We start from the raw sequence: 5,707 nt of genomic DNA on the forward strand, positions 1-5,707 counted from the left end.
GAACAGCAGCCGGCGCCGGCCCACTCACCCCCGGGCCCAATCACCTTGCAGAAGGAGGAGCCTCCACTAGTCCCGAGCCAGGACTCGGCCCCCTCAACTTCTCCTCCAATAGGAAAGGACAGAGCTGCCTGGGCTTTGGAGAGGGCTAGGATCCCGGTTAGTTTTCAGGGTGTTTGGTGCGCTGCCGGCAGCCCCCCCCCAAGGAGATTTTGCAAAATGTTGCTGGCTGCTAGCGAGGGCCAGGACATGAGCACAGGCCATTTGAATGCAAAATAAGACACGCGCCGGATTTACCGCCTTCCTTAAGGAACTTCTTATTTTTCTATGGAGAAATATCGAGAGAGAGAACTTGGTCCTCTCCTTGGGGGGAGGGTTGGAGTGGATGAGAGAAGGTTGAAGAGAAACAAGGAAGGAAAAAAGCCCTTAGCACTGTTCCTGGGATCAGAATCTACCTACCTAAGATCTTAAAGTGGTTTGAATGAAGTGTGTGTGTGGAGGGGTTATCATTATCTGGGAGTAGCAGCATTGGTAAAACTGAACTGCACCCCACAGTGACCCAATTTTAATTTTTTTTTGTTTGGCCTGGTCTGTGATCCCTTTCCATCCCCGCACTTTCAGCACCCACAGACACGTACCCCTCTGAGATGGATGGACCTAAAGACTAGTAAAAGAAATCTCAGCTTTAGCCAAATAAACCTGCCAAACAGGGAGACTCAAATCAAAACAAACTCTAAATAAATAATGGAAACAACTTTAAACAAACATTAAGGGCCTGACTCCAACGCCTGGGTGTAATTCAGCCATGTTCATGGTCATTAATTTCAGGGAAGTCACAAGCCAGGTTCCTTGTATGAAGGCCTGGCTGGCTTTTGGGTGGGGATAGAAAACAGCTTGATCAACACATTTTTTAATGGTACATTTTTCTTGGATGGTGCAAAACAACCATTCAGGAGAAAAACAACACAGGGATAAAGAGAGGTGATGACGGGGGTCCAAAGATTAGCCCTGTTTAAAGAACATTTGTTCCCTGCAGAGTCAAAGGGCTGATCCTGGATTATAAACTCTCTGTAAAGGATTTCTGAATGTGCAGAGAAGAGACCTGCACACAGGTGTCCTGCGCTCATTTGCCATTGCCCTGGTGCTGTCAGTTTTTACACAAGTTCAGAGTGGATGTAAAATGTTACTAAATTAGAACAGTAGCGTTTCCACTCACTTTTTGCACGCATGTAAATGGCAGCACCGGGTGTAGAACAATAGAGAATCCAGCCCATTGCATATGAAAGGGACCCTAGGCCCACGAGGAGATTAACATTCAAACTCATGCCGGGCCTGCTTCTCCTCTCACATCAGTTTACACCAGCATGGACTAAGGTCTCATCTACACGGAACACTTGTACTGGCATTGCTTTGTCGGTCAGGTATGAAAAACCACAATCCTAGTGACACCCCCTGTGCTGACAAAATGCTTACTGTAGATGCAGTTACAGTGGCAGAAAAGTGCTTGTGTCAGCATAACTGACGTTCAGGGAGGTAATGAGATAGTGTGTGTGTGTGTGCAACAAACAAGGTTTATGGGTAGTAGCAGAGAGGAGGAGGGGAACCCAGGACTGGAATAAAAGGCAGAGCTGCAGATCAGAGTCCTGGGTTCCGCTCCCCACACAGCCTGCCCTATAGCTTCCTCTGCTAGCCTGTATCCCAGTCATATTGAGTTGTATGGTTTTTTGATGAATCCACTAGAGACTAGGTGGAGATCACCCCATTCCTGATCCTATATCTCTGTCTCAGACACGGCTTATCTTCCCTACGTTAGGGCACGGATTTTGATAAACAACACGCAAGGCCAAACGACTGGCAGCATTATTAATGGAGCTATGTCATAGATGAACTTGGTCCGTCATTTCATTGAACAATCGATCAGAAAGCACAGGGCCAAATTCTGTTCTCAGCTACCCTGGCGCAGCCCCTCCTTGATTTCCACCCCTGTTGATTTGAATAACAAACGCCAATTTCTACAAAAGAAAGAGCCCCCAGACAACAGTGCTGAGAACAATCTGCTTCAGAGTCAAGAGCCACACATGGCAAAGTCCAGAAAGCAGAAGTAGCTGTGCAAACAGGTCTGTATTTGCCTGGCAACAGCCTCCTCCTGCTCCAATCCAGAACGCCTTCCAGTTAGGTGAAAACGTCTTTGCACCTTGGCTGAGTGGTACTTGCCAGTACAGCCAATCGCTAGGCAGCTGAAGGAGGGATGGCAGAGCCTGGTTGGCTGAGACTGCGTGCAACTCAGCCAGTCCCTGCAAGGAGCACAACAAAGGGAAAAGAGGAAGCTTTCAGTTGCAACTTACACAAACTGATTTTTTCCCCTCTGGCTGGTAGATAAAACCCCACAGGCAACTAGTGTTATTTTTAGCAGCATTTTGCAATTGCAGCTTTACTGCAAAACTCAGGCTTGACAAAGTTCTGTGCCTGCAACCACCTTTCTGTGCAAGGAGACCCCCGTTTGCCTTCCATTCCCCTCAGACCTGTGCACGCTGCAGCTCAAATAATTGTAGCGAGGTTCAGCACCGATTTCTTAACCGGTGCAGTTAGGGAGGCCTGATTCTTGTCTCTCTTGTAAATCTGTTGGGTCCGACTCCCCATGTTACTCTGGTCCACTAGGGTTTAAAACTCCTGAGAGGCCAAAACAGTGGGGCAAGAGCCTTTTTAACTTACTATTTTTAATTGTAAAGTGCAACACTTGTTCACCCCAATGCCACCGTTGCACACTCACTTTTCACGGGTGTGAATGGCGACGTGAGGTGCAAGGCAGGGCAGAATCAGCCCCGCTTACACCAGGGTAGATCTGGAGTCAGCAGGGTGACGTTGGTGCAAGGGAGCTCAGAATCATCCCAACACACTGCGCTCTACAAATCCTGTACCCGACATAGCCCTCCTGGACGGTTTGCTAGCCAGTCCCTGCTAAGCCTGGACAGCCTGATGAGGGGGCACTACCGGCTCTAAACCAGTTCTCTCCCCTTGGAGCCTTACCACCAGCTCACAGCGCTTAGGTTAGCCACCTAACAGGGCCACCTAGCAGGGCTGTACGTGCAGCAAAAGCAAAGGGCCGGAGCAGCTTCTTCTGCCTTCACTAACCGCAGCCCAGGGTCAGAGGAGGAGCCTTGCATGGCTGGTGTGACCAGCTCGGCTGTTTGTCAGCAGCCCAGGAGTGACAGCTTGAGCAGCAGCTGGGCTTTGGGGAACGCTGAGGCAATTAGCACTGGGGCTGAGCGCTCGGGACTCTTGTATACCCAGTGACTCGCACAAAGCCCTGAGCAGCAGCAGGTCGGGATGCAGCCCCTTCCCTGAGCTGCCTCTCCTTTTAGCTTGGTTAATGAGAGCATGGATCTCCATTATTCTCCCAGCACAGCCTCCTGGGCCCCAGGAGGGGAAGGGCAGGTCCCCCCTTTGATTGGCAGGCTCCCAAAATCCTCTCTCTCCCCCGAGCTGCCCACTAACACGCTTGTCTAGGACTGGGTCCCTGTGTCACATCATCTCCCCTGGCAAGCAGAGCAGACTCCTAACCCTCTCCTCCCCATACGCACACCCTCAGTAACTTCCTGGCCCAGCTAATAACAAGAACAAGAGGGAGGATGCGTGGTCTAGTGACTAGAGGACAGGACTCCTGGGTTCCATTCCTGGCTCTGCTACTGACTTGCCGGGTGGCCTTGTGTCACTTGCCCTTCTGTGACTCAGCTTCCCCCTCTGTGAAATGGGGCTGGTAACCCTGCTAGTGTGAAGCCTCATTCCTGAATGCTTGCAAAGCTCTTTGAGAGCTTCGCCTGGAAGGTGCTGTAGGAGGGCAGCATGTTCTCATGACATGCTAGTTCTTCCTGCAGGGTCCTGAGGCGCTTCCCGAACCACATCCTAGTAGAACCAGCAGCAGCAGCATGCAGGGAAATCCTGGCACCTGGGCAAACTCCCTCCTCCTTTGAAAAGAGCCCCAGGAACATTAGCATCCTCGCACAAAGCAGAGGTTGCATTTTAACAACTCACTGCAAACACCCCCGCACAGGAAGCTGCATGGAGTGCTGTTTACTCACCACACAAGCACAACAGGCTGATCTGAGCCCATTGAGATTTGAACCTCCGGCTCCAGGGAGTCTGTGTATTTCAAGCCTGAGGCTTAGGATGCTAAGCCCCCCAGCCCTAGACTCACACTGTGTGTGGAGAGGGGAGTAGATAGGACAATTGTTGCCGGCTTTCACCTGTGCCGGGAAGTGCGCAGATCGGCATTGTACCTGCAGATCTAGAAGAGAGCCGTTGCCATGCCCACCTGCAAACACAGGGCTGCTCTTATCCAAGGCCACAAACATGGATTTGCTCTCATTAAACCTGTCAGCCTGGAGCTTCACTCCTGCTCTCACTTACACTGGTGTAAATCAGGAGTAACTCCACTGAAATCAATGGAGTTAGATCAGTGTAAACCTAATGGGACATCAGAATCAGGATCTTGGTCTTGCTTTACTCTGGGCTCCGTCTATGGACCTGGCGCCTGCCTCCTCTCCACCCGCATCCTTCTCACACCACACCATCAAGGCCTCTCACTCGGATCTTCTTGGTTTGAGACCTTCTCTTCTGCAGCTGCCTGCAACACCGCATCACATCAGGAAACGTTCCTTTCCTCCCGATCGCTCAGGCCCCTCTACGGCCCCTCTAATATTGATCTCTGAGGCAGCGTGCCTTGCCTATTCCTACCCTCGTCTTTCTCCATCTCTCAATGGCTTTAGGACCAAGTGCACAGAAACAAACTCCCAGAAGCTGCTCCTCTCCTGCACGTGCACGCTCATGGAGGGGATTTCCTCTCAGCTGTATCCCTCCTGCTGATCCTAACGCTCTCACGGTCACCTTCTGCAGCCCCTGCTTGTTTATTGCAGCCACCTGTTGTCTCATCCTCTGGTCAGATTGTAAGCAGTTTGGGGGCAGGGACCATTTTTGTTATGTGCACGTACAGCACCTAGCACAACAGGGCTGGGGCCTCCGGGTGCTACTGCCATACAAATTATAATTCAGCACCATCATCCTGCACGTCAATCTCCTTCTCTTGGGGAATCCCTCTTTGGAAGGGGCACGTAGGGGGAGAAAGGACAAATTGGCCCCGCTCAGCCCAACTCCCTGCCCTCACCCCAGCAGCAAATGGAGCAGAAGAAGCAGGGCAGATCCTGTAGGCTCACTCCATCCCCAAGCCACCACCTGATAAAGGGCTCCGGGCTTGGCTGAGGAATCGCGCAGGACAGCAGGCCTTGGTTTGCGGGAGGCCAGGCAAAATTGTCTGCCAGCTCTTTCTAGGCGATAACACAGGTTCTTGTTTCCCTCCCTCCTTAGGGCTTTTGCTGGGCCAGGCACAAAACTCCAACAAGGAGGCAACAGGGCCAGCCAGAGATTCTTACCAGGGGCCTCTCGACCTACCTGCTTTGGTTGATTGACCGATCAGGCTGCTGTGGTGGACAGCCACCATGCCTCCCATGACTGGGTCAAGGTGCGGTGCCTCTTACTCAGAACCTGACTCAGCCCTGATGCTGGGTCCTGCTCTCTTGCCAGACAGCACGGGACCGGCCTCTGCACCTGCCTTCCAGAGCTCCGCTGAGCGGCACTGTCCCACAGAGACCATGTCTGACTACACAGCACTAGGTCGTCAGCTCCGCGCTGACCCTCGCTGTGTGTCCGACCGAGA

The sequence above is a fragment of the Emydura macquarii genome, unplaced genomic scaffold (genome assembly GCF_026122565.2).
Source record: "Emydura macquarii macquarii isolate MOO-44397 ecotype Brisbane River unplaced genomic scaffold, CSIRO-AGI_Emac_v2 contig_820, whole genome shotgun sequence".
Taxonomy (NCBI): domain Eukaryota; kingdom Metazoa; phylum Chordata; order Testudines; family Chelidae; genus Emydura; species Emydura macquarii.